Genomic DNA, 12,337 nt, shown 5'->3' with positions numbered 1-12,337 from the left:
GCTTTCTAGCAAGTGAACAGCCATTTTCCACCTCTTAGCCACAGAAGGCGAAGCAGGCATGGTGGAGACACACCCAGAAAGTAGAATCCAGTGTCTACAGAGTTTGATAGCAGATTGAAATGCTATTCCAGGCAACGAGTTGGCACCACCAACTCCTGGCATACATAGATGAAAGAGGGCACTATGACATATGCACAGGTCCCCAAATGAGGAGTCCCCCAAACAGAAGATAATTAGAAATTTCAGCAGGAGCTGCCTTCAAGGAAATACACCCATCAGCAGATAGTAGGACCCCCCCAGACCCCAGAACAGCAATATAGAAAGAAGAATTGGTTCCTGGAGGGGAGGAATGGATAGAATAAGTGTTGAATAAGGAGATCTCATGGAGAAGGACATAGCAACCCCCTCCAGTACTCTTGCCTGGGAAATTCCATGGATGGAGGAGCCTGGTAAGCTACAGTCCACGGGGTCACGAACAGTTGGACTCAACTGAGCGACTTCACTTTCTTTCTTTCTATAGTTCCTTTTGGAGAAGGAAATGGCAACCCACTCCTGTGTTCTTACCTGGAGAATCACATGGACGGAGGGGACTGGTGGGCTACAGTCTATGGGGTTGCAAAGAGTCAGATATGACTAAGCAACTAACACACACACACACACACACACACACACAAGGAGCTCTCAAGGGCTTGACCTGTAGAAGTCTACTTCTTGCTCACCTTGAGCAATCTGAAAGTGGGCATTTGGTAGCCAACCTTCCAGGCAGGGACTCCAGAATGCAGGCTTTTCTGATCTTGTGACCCTACCCCACCCCCACCTACTAACCCTCAGATGCTGGATCATCTACAACCAGCTGACAGATGGGAAAAAGGAAAAAGATGGGAGGAAGGTCTTCACAGGTCAGACTCCGAAGTGGCACCAACATGCTCACCTTTATTTCCTTGGACAGAATTCAGACACAGGCCATACCTGCCTGCGAAAAAGGCTGAGAAATGCAGCGGATCCGGGAGAAGAAAGAAACAAGGCTCGCAAACACACAGCGTTCCTGCCACAGATAGATCCCATCCCTGGCATGCTGTCTACCCAACAACCCCTACATAGGAAACAGGCTGCCAGAACAGGGTGAGAAATGGTAACTGAGGCCCCTTTAAAAGCCAAGAGCCTCCCTGGCGGCTCAGACGGTAAAGAATCTGTCTGGGATGCAGGAGATGTGAGTTCAATCCCTGGGTTGGGAAGATCCCCTGGAGAAGGGGATGGCAACCCACTCCAGTATCCTTGCCTGGAGAATCCCATGGACAGCAGAGCCTGGCAGGCTACAGTGTAGTCCATGGGGTTGCAAGAGTCGGACACAACTTAGAGACTAACACTTACACTAAAAGTCAAAGCTTGTAGTCAGTTCAGGGTTCAGAGAGAAAGTGGGTTTGGCCTCCACAATGATGGAGTGCTGACGTCTGACCAAGTTTTTGCACCTCTCTCCAGGAGACTGAACCTACCACCCAAGCCCCAGCTACTAGCTAGGTTTCTGTTCTAATTCACTGCCAGGAGCCTGCCTGCAGCTCCGTGAGGCCACTAATGCCATCCCCCTACATGTGATGCTCATCTAGATTCAACTAGACAAGACTAATCTGCCCAACTAGACTCTCCCAGACTCCAGTGCTGCTTGAGTCAAGCCTCAGTTCTCCACGCCCCAGTGGACGCTGTGAATCAAAACCATTTGCTCTGCCTGAAGAAGTCAATCTTGTACCTTGAACTCTTTGTTAAGTTCCTGCCTTTACTGGTCCCAACTGCACTGGTCTGTATACTGAAGTCCCAGCCGGCCTTGTACCTGTGCCCACCTGAATTACAGCAAGCCCTGTGTCATCTTATATACTCACCCTCCTCTAACAGCCCAAACTCCTTCCTGTGCATTTTCAAGACACGTGGGCTGGACTCCCCCTCATCAAGGAAGTCCTCTAGGACCACCCATGATGATGAGTTCCCTGTCCTACCACAGGTCCCCAAGCTTTCTCCACTGAAGTTGCCTAACTAATTGCATGTCTGCCCTGTAGATGTAAATGTTTGGGGAACAGAGACCTTTTCTAATTCAACAGTGTATACTCAGAGGCCAGGAGAAAGCCTGTCTGTCACTCAATAGGTACTCATGGAATGTTTGTCGAATGAATGAATGCACTTCTGCCTGTGTTTCAGGTAGCAACCACCAGATGGCAATAGTGCTCTTTGGGTCATGAAGATAGGCGGTCATGTGCTTTCTGCAGGAACACTGAAATCAACTGAGATTTGTTCCCATAATCCAAGTACTTGATTAATTTGTTGAAGAACAACCACAAAACCATTTCTCAAGCTAGACTTTCTAAGAAAGATATAACAAAAGAAAGGAAAAGGTACAGAGAAAGCACCATGGAGTGAGTCCCTTTCCACTCAAGTGAGTACCATTCTCCACTTGATCTAAGTGTGGGACTGGTTATCAAAGAGTGTTCATCTGAACTCCTAAGTATTTCAAGTTTCTGCAGCTGTACCACCCACACACCCTCGTGGCTGCCTGTACCTGTTCCGGGTTCATTGGCTCTAATTTGACTAGCTTATCTTATCAGGGTTTACCAGTAGACCAGTTTGGCTGTATCAGAGGGCTCATGAAGAAGGCTAGGAGATAACATGGGAGCAGTCAGGAGTGGCTGGCAGGAAGAGACCTCTGGATACCAGGATGAGCATGAACTTTACCCCACAGGGAAGAGTTACTGGCAGCTTCCTGTGTTGTGCACACATGTGCATGCATGTGAGGCCGGGCATGCACATGTGTGTGCATGCGTGAAAGGGCAGTGGAATGGGGAGGGAGGGACATGTATCAGATGGTGTTGAGAAGGATGGTGGTGGTGGGCGGATTCAGGAGATGCTCCGTAGGTAGAAACCCTGGAGGATTCGATGACAGATTGGGAAGAAGAGAGAGTGAAGAGAGCCTGGGGTGGAACCCCACCATGGGACTAAACCCTGACTTTGTACAACTTAGAAATAAGGTATGCCTTCCCCAGGACACTTCCGCCTGCTGGACAATTTGTCTTGTCTAGCAAGTTCCCGGGTGACCAGCACCCCTCGACTCAGTTATTCCGTGCTGCCCCCCTCCACAGCAGCCCTGTTGGGCACACTCCAAGGTCCCCAGCCTGGATAAGAGAGACAGGGGTGGTGGTTCTAGAGAGATGAGGAAGATAGAGGAAGAGCCATTTTTGAGTGCAGGAGCATCCCCAGGTGTCTATGTCACTAGCGCAGTGATTTTCAAGCAATATGGGATGTCAGATACACGTGGGAGGGATTTTAAATCAGACTTCTGGGCACCGCCCCCACCCCAACCCCCTTCAGTTTCTGATTCTGTAGGGCTGGGGCCTTAGAATCTGCATGTCTATCAAATTCCCAGGTGATTCTGATGCTGCAGGTCTGACCTGCCCTTAGAGAACAGAGCTTCCTTCTGGCCCCTGAAAGTGTAAGTGAAAGTCAATCAGTCGTGTCCGACTCTTTGCCACCCCATGGTCTACAGTCCATGGAATTCTCCAGGCCAGAATACTGAGGAGGGTAGCCTTTCCCTTCTCCAGGAGATCTTCCCAACCCAGGGATCGAACCTGGGTCTCCCACATTGTAGGCAGACGCTTTACCACCTGAGCAACCAGGGAAGTCCTACTCAAACCACCAGAATCTGATCTGGCTGAAAAGACTCTCCCAGAGGGATTTCCTCCACCTACACAGTGGCTTCGAAGACAGCACCTCTGGGTGCTGAAGCTCTGAAGATGCTGCTGGGTTTGAGCAGCAGTGTGTCAGCAATTCTTTGATTTCTGTTTATGAGTTATGCCCTATTTTGTCTCTCACGCCCTCCTCTTTGCCTCAGGAAAGATCTCAGCTTCCCCTCTTTCCCTGACAGTTGTACTCAACCGGCCAGAATTCACTAGTCCTCCCTAATGATCAACATGAACTATTTCAAACTAGGTTGTTTTACAATAGGCACTTGTCACTTTGCTTTTCTAGCTCTTGTTCCCAGAAATATCTATTTGGCATTTCCTGTAGGTGGATCCTGCCTGCTCCAGGCAGGCCAGCTCACCTGCTGAGCAGGTGTGCACCTCTGTCCCCCCACTCCAGTCACCACTTCCTGCCACAGCCCTGGTTTCACCCCACTCTTTGGATGACATCTGTCTTCTCTCCCAATAGGACTATTTGAGGTTCTGCAGGAGCTGAGACAAGATGTGTGTCCTTTCTCTCAATATGGTGGCGGGAAGACGAAGGAACAGAAGGTGTGTGTGGGATAGAAGTAAATATGGTTCTGAAATTCCACATAATTACATAATAGAGAGGTATTGCCAAGGTAAATTAATAAGAAAACAGTTGGATGATGTTTACCAACAAAATCAGCTGGGGTGTGTCAGTTGCTGCTTTTGCTTTGTTAAGTGAGCCACGGATTAGCCGCATAAATAGGGAAAGAGGCACCCTCTTCATGGAAGTAGCCACATTATTCTGTCTGCTTGGTCAAGCTACCTGGAAGCTAGGAAAATTGCCAGCGGAAGCCTGGGAGCTGCAGGGTAAGCCCTACACCCATGGATTGCTTCACTGAACATCCTCCTGTCTGTCTATCTGTCTCTTTTTCATATCTGCCCTGTCCTCTGATTCGCCCTGCTCCCTGCGCCACTTCCACAGCAATAGAACAGCAAGGCCAGTACAGTACAGACCAGCCAGGCTAAGGTCTACCTCAAATTCACATTCCCTTACATAAAACACTTGGATGGCAACACTGAGATTCAAATCATGCTCACTATCGGTATCATGCAAGCCCCGCTTCTCCCAACAAGTTTTGTAAACTGGCCACGCCAGTTTGAATTTGAAACAGGACTTGGGCTTCAAGCTGAGGTCAGAGGAGCCAAGCATGGCATCGTCCTTTAGCGAACAGTCTGGACCACCCACGAGGTGAGAGACTTAGGGTCAGGGTCTGGGAGAGGAAGAAGGATGAGAAAGGTCCCAAGGAAGGAGCTCACCACTGGGTGACCCAGGACATCAGACCGCAGTCAAGACCACAGGAGGCGGCGTCTATATGAGGACTCCGGGTCAGTCCTCTTTCGATCACAAATCACCACCTTTGGGAAAGTCTGGAGAATCACAATCTTTGGAAAACCAAGCAGAGGCTCCAGGCACCTCATCTAGCCTTCCACCTTCAGAGCATCCCTGGAAGCTAGTCCGTGGGGTCTCTGCCTGAATTCCCCTAATTCCGGGGAGCACAGTTCAGTAAAGCTGCCCTTCTCTTGTTATACAGTGTCAGAACCTGTGTCTAATTTCCCCACCTGTGGTCAGACTGCTATGGCTTCCCTGGTGGCTCAGACAGTAAAGAATTTGCCCGAAATACAGGAGACCGGAGTTCGGTTCCCTAGGTTGGGACGATCCCCTGGAGAAGGAAATGGCTACCCACTCCAGTATTCTTTTTTTTTTGTTTTGTTTTGTTTTTTTCCACTCCAGTATTCTTGCCTGGAGAATCCCATGGACCTGGTGGGCTACATACAGTCCATGGGGTTGCAAAGAGTCAGACATGACTGGAACGACTGAGCATGCAGTGAAATCCACCCTCAGGTGGTTAGGCAGGGCCAGAGGGTGCCTGCTTGACCGAGCAGGTACACTCCAGCTCGGTCAGGTTCAGTGAACTTTGACAAAGACAAGACTAGAACTCGGGTTGCTCGCCCGCTGACCCGACAGCACTTTCATCACGTGCTGCATTGTGCAGAGAGCGGTCAGAGTCCAGCTTCCTGAATCTGACGTGGACCCACCAGCCAATCTCCCCAATGAGCCTGCGTGCCAGGGTGAGGGCTGAAACCCTGGGCTCCAGGGTTTCCTCTTTGTGGAGAACAAGAGTGGTTGCCCAGGTGGTGGCCTGAGCAGATGGAGAAGTGAGCTGAGGGTCAGAGGGAAGCCTGCTCCTCACAGTGCTATGTACAGAGATGGACTCAGGCTACTTCACTCTCTGATGATTTGTCTGTCGTGAATGGGTGTTCCATTCAGGACAGACAATGGGGACGGTGGTGCCTGAGGGAGGCATGTGAGCCACATGAACAGTCCAACAGAAATACCATCCAGGGACTTCCCTGGGGGCTCCAGTGGCTGGGACTCTGTGCTTCCCATGCAGAGGGGCCTGGATTCGGTCCCTGGTCAGGGAACTATATCCCACCTGCTGCAACTAAGAGTTCACATGCCACAACTCAAGATCCTGCCTGAGGCCACGAAGAATGAAGATCCCACGTGCAGAACGTATTAACAAAATATTAAACAAATACATGTCCGACTCTTTGTGACCCCATGGACTGTAGCCTACCAGTCTCCTCTGTCCATGGGATTTTCCAGGCAAGAATACTGGAGTGTGGGTCGCCATTTCCTTCTCCAGGAGATCTTCCCGAACCAGGGATTGAACCCAGGTCTCCTGCATTGTAGGCAGACGCTTTACCGTCTGAGCCACCAGGGAAGTCTCATTAAACAAATATTAAAAAGAATATTGATAACAATAAATAAATATTAAAAAGAAAGAAAGAAGCACCAACAGAAATGCAGTGAAGACTTTGCTCCTGAAGAGTAGAGAGAGTGAGCGTAGGACTTGGAAGTTCCCATTATACCCTCCCCTCATGCATCCCAGCTACTTTGGAGACAGGGTTCCAAAGGTCATAACTCCAATTTTCACCTGCTTTTGGCAGAAAAAAGAAGTACATTCTGTGTCTGTCATCATTGAGCCTAGCATTTGCTAACATTTAGCACAATTATTCCCTGGGTCAGGAAGATGCCCCTGGAGAAGGAAATGGCAACTCACTCCAGTATTCTTGCCTGGAAAATCCCATGGACAGAGGAGCCTGGTGGGCTGCAGTCTATGGAGTCAGAAAAGGGTCAGACACGACCTAGCAACTAAACAACAAAGTTATAAGAAGATCTGTAAAAATCCACAGAGTTTGAGTTCTAGGATTCCTGACACAGGTAAGATGGATTTGGCTTCAATTTACATAATTAGAAGTAGTTATGATGGGATTTGGGTACCCAATCCAGGGTCTGAGGTCATAGTTCATTAGTCATGGGTGTTATTATTCAAAAGAAGAAGATGCAAAATAGCTAAACAAACGAACCTAAGGAACCCTGACATTCTTTTATCTCGAACATTTTTCCGGAAGCTATAAACAGCCCGGTGGGTAGTAAGTTTTCCTCAGCCCTTCACTAGCAGTGTTTTTTCTTGGCAGAGAGTCCTGTGGTGGCATGAAATGACCTATGCAAGAGGGGAAAGATAAGATGCCTCCAAGGTGGGCAAAAGGACATCATTGGCCCAATGTTGGGAGATGTCTGAACACCACATCCTGGCCTTCAGTTTTACATAGAAGCTGATTGAGTGCTGTGTTATTCATGCAGAAACATTGAGGATCTCCATCCTTTCCTCCCAAAAAGGAAACAGAACTGTGGAGAAATGTTATATTCTATCTCAGCTTCTCCTTTCCTGACCTCCTACTCATTTTGAAACCCGTCTCTAGGAAGAGTGTTGTCTTTCTTAAGACCTAATCCACAAAATGCAAGACAGGGCAAAAGACATGTTTTGGCAAAGAGAAAGCAAGGGAAATTTTCTTCCTTATGTTTGCTTGGAGTTCTTTAAAAAATCTAGCTGGAATATGTATTATTTTTGTAATGGAAAAGAAAAACTTCTGGGAAAACTTTTGATTTGGGCTGCATAATTTCATGGGAGAAGGTGTTAGTTCCGTCTGAGTCTCTCTGAGAAGTTCACCCCAACAATGTGGGGTCAATATCACCCCTGTGTGCTCATGTATTATTTGCTCAGTAGGAATTCAGCCTTGGCCACAGAGTGTAGAACATTTCAACCTACTTATCTTTGCTTTGGAAAGAGGTTCCATCTAACCTTTTATGGTGTAATGGAAAAAGAGAGCTCTTTTAACATTCCTATACACTGCAGCTTTTCAAGGATGATGATCAGAAATACACATAAGATACTGAACTTCCACCTTCCATAAGACTGTCCTATGGCGGGAATTCAGCTGTGCCAAGGCGAGTACTTGAGAGCCTTGATTTGGGGGGCTAGAAGCCCTTGAGCCCCAGATTTATGACCATTTCCATGTCTCAACCACCTTCTCCAGGCACATTCCTGTTAATTTATGAAACACAATTGCTCTAAGGGGTACAGGCCTGGGAATGCAGGATTGAAATATTCCACCTGGCCAGACACTGTTGTATGGACTAATTTAAGGCTGTGCTCATTTTAAAGGGGATATTTCTCATCCATGATAAGGGAACTTTCCATGCCTTGTGAAGTATTATAAAGCAGTCAGTCCTGCTTGAAATGCTCAGAGAATATCCCTCACCAAAGGTCATTTGCTATTTCTATCTTCAGGGTTAACTATTCCTGAGGTTCTTGTCAGAGTGAAAAAGTCCTTTTCCTTTTTTCTTCCTTCCCTTATTTTTTCTTTTAACGGTTAGTTCTTGAGTCTGCGGACCATGTCTAGATCTTTCTTCTAGAAGTGAGTGCCACAGAGTCCCTTTTCCAGAGCCTCAGTCATGCCAGGGAATCATTTCTAGTCCAGAATCATCTGGAACAGAGAGATTCAATCCTCCAAAGATATCAATCTTTCCAAAGACAAGCAAAACAGCCCACCCATGCCATTCTGTCTGCTTCCAATGAACTCACTTGGCTGCCAGATGAACTGTGGGCACAGCTCTTTTCTGACACATCCAGCTAGAAGAGGTACCACTGTCAGCCACAACATACCTTTGCTCATGAACCTTAGACTCTTGGGAACTATCTGTCCAGCACAGAGGGGGCCCAATATCCAAGGCGACAAAGAATGACTGTGTGTGCAGAGTATATATAGATTTGTGCCCCTCATAGGTAAGATATAATATCCCCTGTAAAAGGAGATATTGTTGTTCAGTCCCTAAGTTGGGTCCAACTCTTTTTGACCCCATGAATTGCAGCATGCCAGGCTTCCCCGTCCTTCACTATCTCCTGGAGCTTGCTCAAATTCATATCCATTGAGTCAATGATGCCATTTAACCATCTCATCCTCTGTCACCCGCTTCTCCTCCTGCCCTCAATCTTTTCCAATGAGTAGGCTCCTCGAATCAGGTGGCCAAAGTACTGGAGCTTCAGCATCAGTCCTTCCAATGAATATTCAGGGTTGATAAAAGGAAATATCAAGAAATATCAATTGTTTAGGCTGAATCGAATCAAAAAAGCAAGTTCTTTCAAATTCTACTTATTTGATTGAGTTAAAGCAGAGTAACCTCAGTCTTCTGATTTTGCTTTTCAGACATATGTGTGCGTGCGTGCGTGTGTGTGTCTAGATAGAGCCACAAAGACACATAAACTTTTCTTTCAGCTGACAGTGAAATCGACATAGGTTTCAAAAACACCTAATTCCTAGGAGAAGTGGACCCAGACTAACTGGCGTAGTTTGGGTATGTGTGGTAATGTCGGTTGTCAGTCTGTTATGATTTGCTTTTAAATATTTATTTGTGAAATATAAATCTTGCTAAGATTGAAATCTGTGAGAGAGAAGTGACTCTTGCTTTCGCTGCTGCTTAATGGAACAGTTGAATCTTCTTGGAAAACAGAAAGATTCCTTGTATAAACACATCATCCTAGTGAAGCATGAAATAACAGTTCTAGAAAATGCGCTCCTACCCCTTCACATGTACAGATACGTCACTCTAGATCATAGCCTGTGGGGTTCATCAGCTACAAAAAATGTGAGTGACTCTGAAAATGCTGAGAAATTAGAGTCTATGTCATTAAAATGACAAGCATTCCGTTGAAAAACTGAAAAAACATCATCAGGACATTTCCAGATTGCTTTTCCACTGATCCATCCCCGTGGCTAATACAGTATTTGTTATGCAAAAATGCTCAGTCACTGTTCCGTCTTCCTGGTGGACTGGTCTGATTTCCCTTTTTTAAAAATTTTATTTATTTTTTGGCTGTGCCGGATCTTCACTGCTGCAAGAGCTTTTCTCTAGTGCGGCGAGTGGGGGCTACTCTCTAATTGCAGTGCTTGGGCTTCTCATTTCAGTGGCTTCTCTTGTTGCAGAGCACAGGCTTTAGGGTGTGTGGGCTTCAATAGTTGCGGCACATGGGCTCCATAGTTGTGGCTCCCAGGCTCTAGAGCACAGGCTCAGTAGTTGTGGCATATGGGCTTAATTGCTCCACAACTTGTGGGATCTTCCCCCGTCAGGGACTGAACCCATGTCTCCTGCATTGGCAGGCAGATTCTTTACCATTGAGCCACCAGGGAAGCCCTGTGGTCTGATATTTTTATAAGTCAGAATGATGCTTTAGAATGTTAATTTTCATTCCTTAAAAAAGACTAGGTCTGAGCTTCAAAGGCTGCAGGACATCAAATGTATAGTGCTTTCTTTGAATGGCCACTTTCCCATGAGTGATGAGTTTGCATCCTATAGACATGAGCTGTGATAGGCATGGGAGCCCCATGTCTGGAGACTTGTTGGGAGAGTACACCCTTTCCTACCTCTAATGTATGTGGGTAAAGTATTCTCACCTGTAAATGTTCTAGTTCACTTGGTCAGTTAATCCAATCAGCAAGCATTGTTTTCATTGAGACCCAGAACACTGTTCCATCATGCAGCCAAAGGCCCTTCCTGTAGTGGATGGGAAGGGATATGGATGAGGAAAGGATGGTACCAACCAGGAAGGCATCATCCATTCTTTGAACTATAATTTACTGAGTGTCCACTTTGTACCAGGCACTGTACTGGGATCACAAAGACACAGCCTCTGCCCTCAAGAAGCTCATGGAACAGGAGGAGAGATAGGTGTATAAATAGACTCAATGTGGTAAGAACAATGGTTGAGACAAATGAGACTCAGGTTTCCCTGCCTAAGCAGCGCTAACCCCTAAAAGAACATGCATTGACTGGATGTCAGTGGGGAGGAGGGAGCTCTGGGAAAGGGGTCAGTGGTGCCCTGGAGCTGGTTCGAACCAGTTCACTAGGACTGATCATTAAATATTTAGGAATCTTGAAAGATGGTTGTAAAACATGGTCATTATTAACAATTGAATTATACTCATTTACAATTAGATAATATGAAAAGCAAAGATAACAAATACTGAAAATGTATTACTTCCTAATTACTGTATTACATTTTACTATTATCTATGCCTCGAGGGTTTTTAGGGCTATTGTATTAATATGTGTATGATGGAAATACTGTCTAATGGAGGCTACTCTTCCCAGCTCCATGTTAACTCACATCAGGTTAGACCGAAATGGACTGTGATGGCCATGTTTACACCAGAAAAGACACAAGGGCTACAGATCAGGGGTTATTTCCTCCCCAGAAGGTCATTTAACAGCGGGCGAGGACAAGACCACAGAAAATAAAGGTGGGCCCTCCAAGCTGAGTGGAAAGCTGGGGAGATAACCCAGCAGGAGGAAGGTATAGGAGGCCAGACCCCACATGAACTTGCAGCCACCTTGAGGAGCTGGGGCTGGAGATGTCAAGGAAGTTTAGGAGGGATGATCATCCTCACAGAAGCGGGGAGCATCACCTGCCTGGAGAGTGGCCGAACTAGAGGTCAGGGACACCTGTTGGGCTAGATGGGGAGGAGGGGTGAGGCATATTCTGTGAGCCGTGGGGGAGGCATATTCTGTGAGCCCAGGGTACTGAATTTTCGGTGTCTGGTCCATGAGTACTGGGAAAGAATATCCAGCAGACAACTGGCTGCTTAAAGGAAGCTGCAAAGGCAGCTGGGCTGGGGCCATCAATGTAGGCATGGTAGTGAAAACTTTAGGGCATGTGAGGCTGCCAAGGAGAGTGTCTAAAGTGGAAAGAATAGTAGGCAAAGGATGGAGCAAAGGGGAGAAGCAAGGCGCTGAGGGAAAAGGGGTGGACGGAGAGGCTCATTCAGAGACTCACTTTTGAGAATGAAGCAAGAGAGAAGGCCAAAAAGAGGGTTTCAAGAGGAAGGAGAGAGAGAGAAAAAAGGAAGAAGGAGGGAGAGACCTGGAGTGAATGTTTAGTCAAGACAGATCTTTCTTCACTCTAAAATAAATGAAGAGGAAAATTTAAAAAAAAAAAAAACACGTGACCTATGAAATAATTCTGTAACATGAATGAAGGTAAACACAACACTCAAGAAATGTTGAAATTACATATTGAAAGAAAAAACTACCATAGAAAATAGAAGTAAATTTAAGTTACATTTGCTAGAAAGCAAAATAAAAAGTATAGGCTCCATGAAATAAAAGGTAAAAAATGAGATGAGTCAACATTGTGATATAAGGGAGCTGTCAGAATTAAGAAAATAATGAAAGGAAGCATTTAATG

This window comes from Bubalus kerabau, chromosome 8 (assembly GCF_029407905.1).
Source record: "Bubalus kerabau isolate K-KA32 ecotype Philippines breed swamp buffalo chromosome 8, PCC_UOA_SB_1v2, whole genome shotgun sequence".
NCBI lineage: Eukaryota > Metazoa > Chordata > Mammalia > Artiodactyla > Bovidae > Bubalus > Bubalus kerabau.
This window is presented reverse-complemented; position numbering follows the sequence as displayed.